General features: G+C 49.9%; 1 protein-coding gene across 1 annotated transcript in view; it reads left to right on the top strand.

Annotated features, from left to right (window-relative positions):
- Positions 1 to 13,860, top strand: part of PDLIM4 (PDZ and LIM domain 4) — a 54,101-nt gene that overhangs the window by 27,009 nt on the left and 13,232 nt on the right. The window lies entirely within an intron of this gene.

Genomic DNA, 13,860 nt, shown 5'->3' with positions numbered 1-13,860 from the left:
CGGGGCTGTCTCCAGCAGCACCCTGCTGCCGGGAGGTGGGTGGAGCTGAGTAGATCTTCGTCTTCCATACCCAGCTCTTGAGTAACAGCTTGTTAGTGAGGTCAAAGATGACTCTAATTCCCCTTTGGTTCCTCAAAGGGAAGAGGAACCATATCTCACTCCTCCCTTTCTGCCTGAGTTACCCAGCTGTTGGGTTTTTGGATGTGCTGGTCCATGATGGGTGCAGTAGGGATAGCCAGAGAATGAGGAGGAGCCCAGGAGGAGGGGATGGGGCAGAGGGGACCTCCTGATGTCTTGCTCCCCCTCGGATAGGTGCGGGGCAGATGCGCATGGGTTGGAGGGGTTTCTTCTGTCCAGCTTTCCCAGGGCACACGAGGGAATGCATGGCAGGACTGAAGCCTGCTGAGCCTTCTCAGTGCTGCAGGTTGGCCAACTCCTCCCAGAGCAGGGGCAGGGGCACCAGAGCTGCCTGCAGGCTTCAGAAAACAAAAGTACATTGGGCTGACAAAGAAACCAAGACCGTGACTGCTGCAGCGACGCAGGAGTGCTTGTGTGCTGATGCCAAGTATCCACATACTGCTGGTACGGCTTCCTTCTCCGCAAAGGTGGCTTCTGGCCTGGGCTGGTTCAGGAGAGCTTTTTCTCCAGCACCTGCAAAGTGCCCGCATGAGGATGCTACTGGCTTAGTTCTGCTGCTGGTTTCTAGAGGTGGCTTTTTGAGTGTCCTGATGAGGGTGCCAAGGTCCCCCCACAGCCCTCCCAGGAAAAGAGCCTTGGCAGCAGTAACTCCATCAAGTGACAAGGATGGGAGTGAGATTCTCCATACCCCACGAAGAGCAGACCTGTATAGTCACGCCTGTGAATCTGTTGGCCACTGCATGTGGGATTTGCAAATATTTTGCGTTCCTGCCCAGGACCAGAGGGCAGAGGGGCTGGCAGCTGCCGGCACTGCAGAGCGGCAGCACTGGCAAACCCACCCCACTGTCGCACACGAGCGACTTGTGGGTCTGCTCATCTTTCCTGCACTGACTGACGGGGCAGGGTGATCTGTGTGCTTGAGCCTTGAGTTCTGGCCACGTTTGCTTCATCAATCAATTATGGCAATCTTTTCTGACAGATATTTTTTCTTAATAGACTTTGATGTACCCAAAACTCTATGAATAATATTAAATGAGGAACAAATGTGCAGCAGTCACACTGCCAGATACAACATTTCTGAGGTTTAATGCAGATTGGATTTGAATCTGACTATTAATATATGCTACATATGGATCTTTTTAAAAATTAGACAGTTACATAGACTGTAACGAGGAGGTAGAGATGGATTTTCCTGAATTCAGACCTATACTGAGAATGTGTAAATCTGGGGAGTACTCGGTGGGTAAAGCTGATGTGTTTGTGGGGAGGCACTGGGAGAGGCATGCGAACAAGTGTTCACAGGTACAGATGGCAGGTTCCAGCTCTTGCTGTCTTTTTCAGTGGCTCTATCCCCACGTCATCTTGCTTAATGGCTTTTTGGGTTTCGCAGAGAGGCAGCGAGGGAGCTGCCATGCGCGCGTTAGAGTGCTCCTGCTGTGGGTGCACCCTCGGCGCGCCGGTTGTTTTGTCTCCCTCCCCAAACCGACTGTGCCTTGAGTGTGGCTGAGGCTTCAGCATGGCTCACGCTGACTGCTGGGTGCACATGCCAGTAGCTGTCCCAAGCCCCGCGTTATTGCAGGTGTCTTCTGATTTGCTTGATGCTAGGGGTGACCATCAGCACTCAGGAGTGCAGACCCTTGCAGCAGGCATCCTGTCCCCCAGGAGCAGAGATTCGGATCATGGCTGGGGTCCCTGGTGGAGCGATGCCATATGACCCGGGGCTGTATTTGCTCAGCCCCTGTGAGCAAAGGCACTTACTAGATCGTGAGAAAGAAAAGGTTCATTGTAAAGTAATAGCTTGGCTCAAAATGCACAACCTTTAGGTGCACTTCCTCGCATCTGGAAAAAAGCAATCTGCTTTGAAACACGGGGAAAGGGGAGGAATCTGCTGGAATTCTGCCCTCAAATCACAAAAATAGGTTTGGGGTTGTCCTTGAAAAGGGTTTTGAGAGTTTTACCCCAAGTGGCCTTTCCAGTAATGTGGAGCACATGTCTTTCCTTCCTCCAGGTTTTACTCTGTCAACTTTTCCATCATAATGGGCAAAGATGTCTAAAAAGTCTTTTGACTTGTGACTACAGTAATTCTTGCTAGAGGCCCCAAAATGTGTGAGCATAAGCAGAATGCCTAAATCTGTGCGATTTCTAGGAAAGCATATACCCTATAATTAAATTTGATTTATTTAGGTGCAGTCTTTGTCTTGAAGGCAGCGAGGCTTGCAGTTATCTTTTGTGCGAGAGAATTTGGAAGGTATGGACCAGCTGATGAGCTTTCCTCTCTTTCTAAATCTGTTGTGGTTTGTCATTTGAGCTTTGTGGAAAACCCCTACGCAAAGACCAAGAATGTAATCAATCCTTCTTATTAAAACTGATTAATGCCATGACTGCAGGGAATAACTGCCCTCACAACTGCAGAAGCTGGAAGTGGAGAGAGCTGCTTGTTCACAGCAGAAATGACACGGAACAGGATGCTAGTGGGTCACCTTCGTGAAATACCATTTGTTTTAAAAAAGCAGGCTTCGGTTATCAGTTGGTTACACTATACAAGTCTGCCCTTAACAGCAGGAGTCTATAGAGGAGGTCACAAATTCAGTGACATTCAAACTTGCATCCTAAATAACGAAAAGATTCGTGTCTGCCGGACCTGGTTGTGGGTGACGGTGGGACCCACGGGGATGCTGAGGGCGGCTCGGTGCTCTCCAGCAGCACCGTTGCATGAAGTCAGGATCCCGTCACGCAGACATGAAATCATTGCTGATGTGTTGGGATCTCTGGTCTGGCTTTGCCACCGGCTGTGCGCCCTGTGTCGGCATCGCTGCAGGCACTGGCCCTGGCTGTCCCGCCTCAGCAAGGCAGAGAGCGCAGAGCCCGATCCATCAGTTTCTGGGGATCCCGCTGTCTTCGGCTTCTTGTAGCGTGAACTCGCTAGTCAAAATACTGCCATGTGGTGCTAATAAAAGGAGAGGATGTTTGTTTTCTTGACCGTTCCCATACTGCCAGAATTGGCAGGTTTCTGGCCCAGGAGGGCTGGAAACACGGGCTTCAGGCTGTGGGGCAGAGCCTCATCAGCACTAATTGACAGTAGATCAAGTGTCTGGGTGGGAGAATAATTGCAGCAGAAATTGAATTGGCAGCACATAGCCAGAGCTGGAATAGGATGCAAGTCCTCCCAGACCTGGACACTTGGCTGAGGGAAGCTATGTGGGGTGACAGGCTGGGTTTCCTCCGGCTGCCCGGAGAGGGAGTGGTACTTCCCGCAGGCGGTCCGTTAGCCCTGTCCCACGGGAATGGCATCCCAGTGCCAGCGAGCCAGCGCAGCAGCACCCGTGTGGCTCCTGGAGGAGGGACGGGGCCGGCGGGTCAGTGCTCCCGCTGCCCCTTGCCATGGTCCCCTCTTGTGCTGCGTGTGCCCCGGGAGCGGCAGCTTTCCAGCCTGACCCTCCGGCTGAGGGCTGAGCTCTGGGAAGTGGAGAAGGCCTGGGCTTTTCTTATTCAGGATTAATTACTCCTCATTTAATTAATTAGCTTTGCATATTGCATTAAGTTCTCAGCAGGCTGGCGGTGTGCATGAAATTTCCATATACAGCTTGGTGAAAGCATGGTATAGCCCAGACTTATTTCTGTGAACTGGGAGTTAAAGCCTTGTTGTTGGGGAGGTAGAATTCCCGTTCTGGAGGTGACCGACCTTCCTTCCTCCCCTGGCCGGTGGGATGGGCCATGTCTGCTCTCGTCAGGACCCCTGCCCCCCCCTGCACCCAGCCCTTGCGAGGGCATCGGCCGGTGCTCTCGGGGCGGGAGGAGAGGGAAAATGTCTGCCTCGTACTTTGGGGAAAACAAAGGATGAGATAATGCCCTGGCACAAGCCCGGGTTCCCGTCGCATGGGAACTCCCAGCTTGTTGTTTGAGGACTGATTTAATAGCAGAAACATGCTGAATCCTGACGGCGGCTGCAAGTGGCGTCAGCCTGGAGCTGCGAACACTCCCACAGCGCTTCGCACTCGAGTCGGGGGTATATGTACCACCACCACCACTGGTCTAATATACTGGGTGAAGAGGTTGCACACAAGTCTGTTTTTATTTGTAACTCTGATATAATATTAAATCATTTGAAAACAAAGGCATTTTCTCAGAACCACTTTGACACGTCAGACTGTTGTAGCTGTAACTTTCATGTGAAATCCTCTATGTATCTCTTACATGAATCGGCATCTTCAAGTGAGCTTGAACAATCCTGGTATTTGAAAGGGGAAAACCCAATCTTAGGGTGAAGGGAAAAAATGGGAATGGAAACTTCAAAATGGTGTTTTCTTCTGCCCAGGTAACTTGAATAACTTGGTCTTGTTGAAGGTAAATAGGTGCTATACTGAAATAGTAACAATGTGGGTTGATTTAAGACAAAACAGAAAATGCTGTTGGATAAAGAAGTAAGGCAGATACACACCGTGTTATTTTACTTGATAACATCAGTTTCAGTGATGATTCTGTTGACACAGGTTCAGAAACAGCCTGCTTGTGTATTCAGAAATACCAGGTGTTTGCTTGGAAGCAGAGGGAGGCATAGTTCAGTGTTTGTGTTCTTATCCATCGGGGAAAAATAACTTACCCCATTCCATTTTCACTTGTTGCTCACTTAAGATAAATTAATTGCTCTTGGCAGTTGCTTGTGTGACCTTCTGGGGTGAGAGTGTGCAGAGAGAGCACCGTCCCAGGCAGCTGGGTGCAGGGGGTGGTGGTGCTGGGAGCAGGGATGGGGTGCTGGATGCAGGGGATGGCAATGCTGGTGCAAGGATGGGGTGCTGGGGCAGGGGATGGCAATGCTGATACAGGGATGGGGTGATGGGGGCAGGAGGGATGCTTACTGTGGTCCCCTAGGTTCCTTGCAGCCAGATGAGTGGCACAGGGCAGACCGGCTGCCAGCACGGCGGGTGAAGGGGATGCGTCAAGGGCAGGGAGCTGCTCCCAAACCTCTCTTTGGCCGGAGGGGTGGGTAAGTGGCAGCCAGGGAGAGCGGAGAGCCTGGGACAGCCAGGCTGCAGTAGCTGCCTCCCATCCCCTGGAACAGCCTGCTCCTGCCATGGAGGGCTGGGATGTCCCACAGGCACTGCCAGTGCTTGTTTGTTAGCAGGAAAACCCAAGACATGTTTTAATTCGAGCTGAGTTTATCTTCTTTATTAATGTGTAAAAGCAAAAGGTTGGGGAATTCCAAAATGAAAACAAAAAATATTATCCTACTGCTTTCATTGTGTTTTCCTGTGTACCTTACCCTGGCTTTCACAGAGAGAGACGTTCAGATAAGCCACACTGATGAAGTAGGCTTCTTTGGGGTTTAAGCAGGTAATATTTCTCTAGTCTGAAGATTAGCTTGTTGCCAGTGATGCTTTTGTCTTTCAATTAGCTGCTGAAGGCACTTATGGGAAAAAAAACCACAAACCAGGAAGTATGATATGATAACACTTGGAAATGCAGCAATTCCCACAACTGGGAGTAGAGGAGAGAGACAGTAAGCTGGCAAGGATGGAATAGGGACGTTGCCTGCATTAAGCTCACTAGGTTTGTTCCTTAAGCCAAACACCAGATGGTGAGAAAAGTGATTTAATAGCAGCATTAAATGGTGGCTCAGTCAGGTGTCACTGAAATGGGACCAGCAGCATCTTCCCTAAGAGGAGGGGGAGCAGGCAGGAGGCTGGGCTGGATACTTGTGATGGTTTGGGGTTTTTTTCCCCTCTGTAGTAGACATTATTTTCTATCAGTGCGGAGTCTGATCCAACGCCTGCAGCAGCCCATGCACAGCAGGGCAGCTTGAGGCTGAGCACTGGCAGGAGCATCAGCCTGGTGCCTGCACTGAGTAATGCTCTCCTACACCATGGCTGTCTGCTGCTGGGCTGGGAAGGTGACCCTGAACACCGGAAAGCAGAGGGAAAATCCTTCCTGGGGTTTAGACTGTCGTTGAGTTTAGCTAAGGTCAGATAATCATCTGGCAGGAGGGCACTGCTGCCGCTGGAGAGAGGAGAGAATTTCGAGGCTCTTCTACCTTTGTTTTTCAGGGTTATTATATTGCAAAAAATACCTTGATGTTTCACTGATGTTTATTTTCTATTAATGGTCATTAGACTTTCCTGTATGGCTGAAAATTAAATACTATGTATAGGATACATAGAAATTCTTTTAGTCTTAGACTTCTTCACCTACTCTAATTTCTTCTAAAATTACTTATTACAAATATTAGTTCTGTGCACATATGAACCAGACTGAGGCTGGCTGAGGACTATGAGAGCTGGAGATACACCAAGCCTGAGCCTTGACGCAAGTGTGCTGTGTTACTGCAGTGCAGTAGTTACTGCCCTGTCCAGATGTATTCACGTTGCCTGGCTGCAGAGCTGTGCCCGAAGGTGTTTGGCAAATGCAGCCGGTGTGCCCTGTGACCTCCAGCGCAGCGCATGCTCCCCAGCTATCTTGCTTTTTGTATGAAAGTGTTAATAAAACCGACATGTTTGTACAAAGCCCTCCTCTGTCTGCTTGCTAAACACTCCCTTGCATGCACCCTTGATATTAAAAACATGCCCTCTGCACTGGAGCAGGCGAGATAAATGGAAACACATTTTAATCGTTCTTGCTGGTCTTGGGGAACTTTTTTCCATCGCTGTGGATTTTTAAGAGACCGCTGGGAGCCAGGTAGCTTAAGGGATAAAGTCGTGGCATTGCACTCCAGTCCCTCTTGATCTCCTTAATTCGCACGGGGGGGTGAAGCTGTTTGCTGCACCGCTGGGAGCTGGCAACCATCACACCCTTGCTGGTGGCCATCAGCGTGACTGCACCAAGGGGAGAAGCGTTTGCTCCTTCAGAAGGGTCGGTGTAGTTTGCTTCTCTAATTGTGAGAGATTGTCCCTGGGTTAGATATATGCTGTCCTTGTGCTATGTAATGTATAGTGCTGACAATGTGCATGTGCAAATACAGACCTGGAGTATTTTCCCAGCTTACCCTAAAACCAATTTTAAAAATACCTCATTTTATATTGCAGAGCTGCTTCTCGTGAGAGCATTCCTTCAGAAAGGCATAGATGTCTTCCTCCTGGAAGTTAAGAAATTCCCAACCATTGTTTACAAATGGTTTAGAAACTTTCCCGTCCATGCAAATACATTTTGGGTGACTCTCGTCAAGGCTGCTATAATGCTGTCAAACGTGACACATCGTTTAGAGCTGGTAGGAAATGTTCAGCTTTTGCCCCTTTGGTGCGAACCTCAGCCTGGCACTGGCCTTGGCAGCTCTGCAGCGCCCGGGGCGAGGGCAGCCGGGGCTTTGGGTCAAGCCCCAGCTCCTGGAGTCATGTGTTTATGGAATTACTCCTGAAAAACAAAGGCAGGCTTCTGTATGTAGAGGTGTGTGGGTTTTACCTGTGGAAATGGGGGTTTGTGGCTGGAAATTTGCAGTGACGGGAGGTGGATGGGGCTGACCTCAGCCAGCTCCCTGCCAGAACAGCAATTAAATAGAAGGCAATGGAGATTTTCACACAATGCTTTTGCTGTGGCTTGCAGGGGTTTCAGCAGAAATTGCAGCATGTAATACAGAAATAAGTGCTTTAAAATGAACCTGACTGCCAGGTCCAACACCACGAAGCTGAGCAAACCTTAGCAATGCTCACAGGGGCTGCACTCTGCCTACCGGAACGTGACCCAGCGATGTTTTTCAGCACGTCCAAGACCCAGCAAGAAGCCATGGGGTTCGTTTTGAGCCCCTGTCCTGAGGCGTGACTTGCCATGTGCCAACAGCCGTGCCTTCTCAGGGCACAGACTGTCCTGGGGACGCGGGCAGGCTGGGGCTCAGCCAGGCTCTGCATTGAGTCATGTTTCAAGTGAACGTTGTCTGCAGCCTTTTAACTAAAAGACCATCTGATTTTAAGGGTTTGGTCTCTTACTTAGAGAGATCTGAAAAATTAATTTGGTGTTTAGCTGATGACTGTGAAAGGAGCGTAGTAGGAAGGACATGATGGATAAAGTTCTTCAGACCATGGTATATGCTGAAAGAGGAACTTGGCAAAATCTTTGAAATCTATCTCGTAAAATAACCCACACACTCTGTTCATCCAGCTTCAGAGAACTATGCTCAGCCTTTTTTCTTATCTGTTAATCTTCTGAGCTGAGCTGAACAGTGGGATCATACTTACTAGAGCTTTTCAAAGTTAGACTGAAGCCTGCTTAGGCTGTAAAAACAGCGTCTCAACAGGACATCTGAACTGTGCTTATAGGGACATATGTGTCAAAACGTATGCAGCTTTTAAAATTTATTCTTTTTCCCCCAGCTTTGGGGGCAGCCTTTGTCATAAGGGTTTGCCACAGGACTTCTTCTGAGGCAGCGAGCTGGAGAATCAATCCCACTCCTGCAGATGCTGGCCACGGCGTAAGTCTGTTATTTGCATTCGAGCGAAAACTGTGCTGTCTGTCCTGTACACCACCTCTGCGGGGTAATAATAAGATTTCCATTTCTGGGACTTTTGAACCAGTTTATCAGAGACAAAGCACTGTCTTTGCTGTTGAAAAGCTGGGGGGAATGAGGGGAAGGGATCGCTGCATTGCAGTTGTCCTTTGTGCAGAGGCTGAATTTCAGTCTTGAGGGTGTCGGGATATGCTACGGTATGTCTTCAGGCTTAATTGCTTGTCACATTTGCATGAAATAGTACCTGCAGTGATGAAGGCAGTAAAACTTCACCCACAAAAAGCCCTCTGCCAGGAGAGGTCAGAATCACGTCATCAAAGTCCGGCTGTGTCAGAAGAAAAGGCAGCCAGGGCAGGAATTACACCTTTGCTTTAGAGAGATCCTTGCTCCTATTCTACCCTTTTCTCTCGCTGCCAGGTCTGAGCTGGTCCCGTCGAGCCCTGGGCAGCCAGTGGTGCCAGGCGCCCGCTGGAGAAGCCGGGGAGGCCATCACCGGGTTGTCTGGGGATGTTGGACAGCAGGCACGGTGGGGACTGGTCTCAAACCACTGCTCAGCCTTGCAGGAGCTGCGATGGGTTTGCTCTAAGCTGACCTTCCTTCAGGTGTAGCTAATGGGCATGGTCTGATGGTCTCCTAATAACAGTAATAGTGACATACAAGCATTACCCGGTTCCGCAGGAAGGTCCTTTTGCCCACTTCCCTTCTGTGGTGGGCAGCTGGGGACCGATGCCAGGGACACATCTTTTAGCCCTACATTGCAGAGAGTCAGAGAATCACTGGTGGGTGCTGCAGAGCGCAGCTGGGCTCGACTACCCAAGCTGGGAGAGAGAAGTTGAACGCTGATGAGGAGCCAGAGCACTTGGGCTTGTCCTGCTGCCACTGGAGAATGGATACAAGTCACCAAGCGTGGTCACAAGAGGTACCTCTTCCAGGTGACCCCACAGCTAAAGGATGCTTTGACCTCCTGGGGCACAAGTAGCACCGCTCACGTCTCTAATTCAGCTTGTTGGCAGCAAATGTCTAGCTGACCCTGACTGACTGCGTTCGGGTTTTAGGAAGTGAGTGGATCTGAAGTACATCGAAGCCATTAATGACCTTCAGCTCTGGTTAAGGCTGATGCAGCATGTGTTTATAGCAGAGAGCAGGACTGGCACCCTGGGCTCAGGGCAGGTGACCCCTGCAGTGGCTGGGCACCAGAGCTGCAGCCCGTCCTCTCCTGGCAGATCCTCTCCCACCGCTGCCCAAGTGGCTCCGGGATGGATTTGGGGCTCGAGGGTGTCATTTGGGAGGTGTGTTTGGCTCTGCAGCTGGTGGGTCCTCTCCCAAGGAAGGTTTCTCAGATATGCTGAAGCCAACCGTTGCTCAAAGCCCTTCCAAATCAGGCCACGGGTGTAGGTGCTTCCATGGAGCTGCTAGGAGCCAACGCTGGCTTCTCAAATTAGCAATCTTCGGGTTTGATGTCTGATAGTCTGAAAAATGAGATTAGTTATTTTGTTTGCACTTCTGGCCTCTTAAGGGTGTAATTTCAAATACTGCAAAAGAAATGAATGAACTTTAAATGCTTTGGATCAGAACATGAAGTCTGAAGTTCTCTTAAGCTGTGTCTAAAACCTGTGGCCTTTAGAGCTAAAGACTCACAGTTGAAAAAGGCTGGAAGGGCAAATAGGGCGTTTTGTGAAATGTCAAAAAAATTCCTTTTTGGTTGGGATTGTTTTTTTTTTCTTAAGAGTAAGAAAAATTGAGGCATCAAAGTGGTCAAACTTGAGGAAAGTTGAGGTCAGATTTTACCAAAGTGTATCAGAATACAAATGCAAGTTCCCAAAACTCTGAAAAGAATTGTGTCTCCTGTAACATCTTCTCTGGGTTCCAAGGCCAGGTAGCTCCTGCAGCTCTGCAAAACGCAGCCCTGAAGCTCCGGGCTGAGATCAGCTGGAACCAAGAGCGGCCGAGGCGGCGAGCACGGGGGAATTCTGCTTGCCAGGAGATGGGTTATGTTTAAATCCATGAGTTTAACTTTTAATAAGTTAAATCCTCTTCCCAGCTCTGGATCCCAGCATTACTCCTGTTAAGTAGGTAGTTGAAAGAGTGTGCTCGCCTTGGCGTATTTTAAAAATCCATAGAAATTTCTGCTTTTTATTGTCTTTACAAAAGGTGGTTTCAAAATATGATAAACTCACTCCCAGAGAGAGAGGGACTGAGGCTAATTTTCAAAACCTTTCCAAAATTCTAGGTTGGCAGCATGTTTTCCTACTTAGGGGAACACTTCTTTTAGCAGTGATTAGCTTGATAGAAGTACTTAATTTTTTGAGTCTTCTGTCCTATGACAGGTTCATCTAAAAGCCCTAAGGGATGAAAGTGCCTCGGTTCAGCTATTCCAGCAGAGTCAGCGCCACAGCTGTAATGAGCAGGCAAAGCCCGTCTTCTGACCCGTTACCTAGAGCACACATTAGCTCTGCTTGGTGAAGCCACAGAGTAGATTTGTATTTCTGTTGGAATGTCCAGCTTGCTTCTTTTAATGCTCCCCTGTATGTTTCCTGACATTGGAAACCATGTGTCCTGTGGAAAGCATTTGAGCTTCATTACCTCGCTGATTGTGCACATTGCTCCACCAGCTATGTCCAGGCATCATGCTGTAGCTGAACGAAATACCTGATACAGGGGAAGAGAGCATCACTAATAAGCAGGCATAGAACAGAGGGACTTACTAGAAATTGAACTGAAGTGCTTGTAGAAGAAGAAGGCATAAAAGCTCTCCGTATTTCTGGCTCTTTTTGGAATTTCCATAAATCCAAGCAACCTGTCACTCAGCATCCTTCCCTTAAATATAAAAGGAAAATCATTCCTTTCATGCTCTCGATGCTGCATTGTATGGTGGGGACAAGAGCCAGGCATCCCAAACCCAGCTACATTTCTCTTTTCTCTTATCTGAATAAACAGTAGCACCCAAGAATGTGCCAGAGACATGCAGGCAGGGAGGTGCAGCTCAGTGCAAGCCAAGTTGATGGCATCTGGCCGGCGGTGTCCAAGGCTCAGCGTGCAGAGATGCGGTAGCTCAGGTGCAATAGCCGACCCACCGCGCCTCATCCGCACTTGTAGCCCTGCGGCAACTCCGGGCAAGGCGCTACATGCTGTCAGCGCTGCTCCTGCCAGCACCGCTCCTGCTGCAGCTACCTGCGTGCCGCTGCCCCAGCTTCCTGCGCCTCCTGCCAAGAGAAACACTCCCATACCCTGTGTCACCTTTTCCTTCTGCTGGAAATAGTTCCTCAGAATATAAATACTGTATTGGTAAAGGCAGCTCTTACCTGTGCTTGATAAGGCAGAGGCTGCATTCGTGCAATGCTGGTAAATGCATCTTGAGGAGGAGGAGGAGGAGGAGGCAGCATTCTGGCAAGGCCGTGCATGGAATGGCTGGGGCAGGTGGTTGCTGCAAGTCATCTTTTTTGTTTGCTGTGGCTCATTCTCCTCCAAATAATTCCTTTTCCTCTGCTCATTCCTTCCCCTGGTGGGGAGGGACAGGCTGGGTGTCCCCAGCAAGGTGGTGCCCAGCAAGGGTGGCTCCAGCTGGGTGCTGGCGAGGGCATTCACTGCACACTGTGCTGCAGCAGCACTGCAGCTGCACACAAAACCACCCCAAACCCCACCAGCTCCCTGGGACCGGGACTTCAAACAGCTCCTTTCCAGCCCTGCCTTGGATTTATCTGGTGTGGGACGGCTGCGCAGATCGTGTTTGCCAGGAGCAGGGCAGCCTGGGCTCCAGCAGCTCCAAGCGCTGCGTGTCAGGAGGGGGCTTCGCTTCGTCATTGATGGTCCGGGAAGGCAAGCGTGAGGGAACGGCTTGTGGGTTTCTTGTCTGTAGGCTAAAAGAGTTCTTCTCTGTGAAACTTCTCAGGCCAGCTGTTAGGAAAGGTTTGCAAACCCTCTTAATTTAAGAGAGACCATAAAAAGCAGGAAGAAAAAGCCAGCAGAGAGAAGCAAATTAGGTCCCAAAGGAGGGGAAATTTTAACTGATCTTGAATTTGAGAACTGGAAAGAAATCCATCTGGTTCTAGGTTTCCGAGAGCGAGTGCATGAGTGTTTTGCACAATGCGAAGCCTTTTGAAGGTCTCCCAGCCTTTGAGATGAGGAAAAGGAGACTGAGCTCAGTCCCAGGAACAGCTTTTTGTGCAACGGGGAGGTCGCGTAGCAGAGAAACTGAGAGCACCGAGGAAGGCAAGGACCAGTGAGCTCTCAGCCGGGTACACACCTTCTGCCTGTTTCCCACAGAGCCCTGAGCTGCCCCCAGCACACAGCACAGCTCTCCAAAGCCTGCAAAGGACTTGGTGGAAAAGGCTGAGGGACATCCAGTGCCTCACCTCTGTGGTCTCGGTCTGATGGGTGCGAGGGTAGCGGGAGCTCTCCAGTGTCCATTGGGAGGAGGCTGTTGATCCCTATGGATGCTGTTGGGTCATGGCTGAGCAGAAGCAGAGGTTGAGCTGCCACCACCATGAGCATCCCCCTCCTGCAGGGACAGGGAGCTGGTGGCACCAGGGGCACCGAGCAGCTCAGCAGTGCAGGGAGGGCTCTGAAACGCTCTATTTCCATCACCGGGCTCCTTTGCAGAGCAGGCAGGCTGTGCGCTGTACCTTATAGCAACATTTGCTGTCGATGTCCAAATTGCTGAGCTTAATGGGGATGAAAGGGCAATGCTTTTCAAGCCACCTTGGATTAAAGGGGGTCTGTGGTGATGATGGTCTCTAGGCCCCTTGATGGAGGAGGTTTTCATTCCAGAAATAGCTGCCATGCTCTGTGGGAAAGGGGCTGGATGTCCCTGGTGTGGAGGAGCCAGAGGATGACCCTGCCCTGTGCCCGGCAGGCAGAGCTCCAGCTGCCCTCGCACCGGCTCCCACACATGGGGAATTCATGGTCGTGGTTTCTAAAAGCATAACTCTGTAGCTCGTGACGGCTGGCCAGTCAGCATGGGCCATTGCGTTTTTCCCCGAAACATTTATGATCCTTCTTTTCCTTTCTGTGTCATGGTTGAAAGCGCTTTCTTTATTTTCCTTGAAATAATAATGTCAATCTGGGAATTGGAAACCAATAGCCTGGTTGTATTTATACTTTTTTTAAGAACATAAATTGGGGAACAGTTAAAATTATATTATTCCTGGCAGCTAAATTCCTTTTTTAATAGATAATTTGAAGTTATTTTGTTGGAAGCAGTTCTCCCCACATGTGTGTGCATGCACAGTGTGGAAGGAGTGGGGACCAGAGGGCTCGGAGCAGCTGCTGAAGCTTTCGAGGCGCTGGAAGTGCCA

Source organism: Falco naumanni, chromosome 8 (assembly GCF_017639655.2).
Source record: "Falco naumanni isolate bFalNau1 chromosome 8, bFalNau1.pat, whole genome shotgun sequence".
Classification (NCBI taxonomy): Eukaryota; Metazoa; Chordata; class Aves; order Falconiformes; family Falconidae; genus Falco; species Falco naumanni.
The sequence above is the reverse complement of the archived record's forward strand: the minus strand, read 5'-3'. Positions and strand labels throughout refer to the sequence as shown.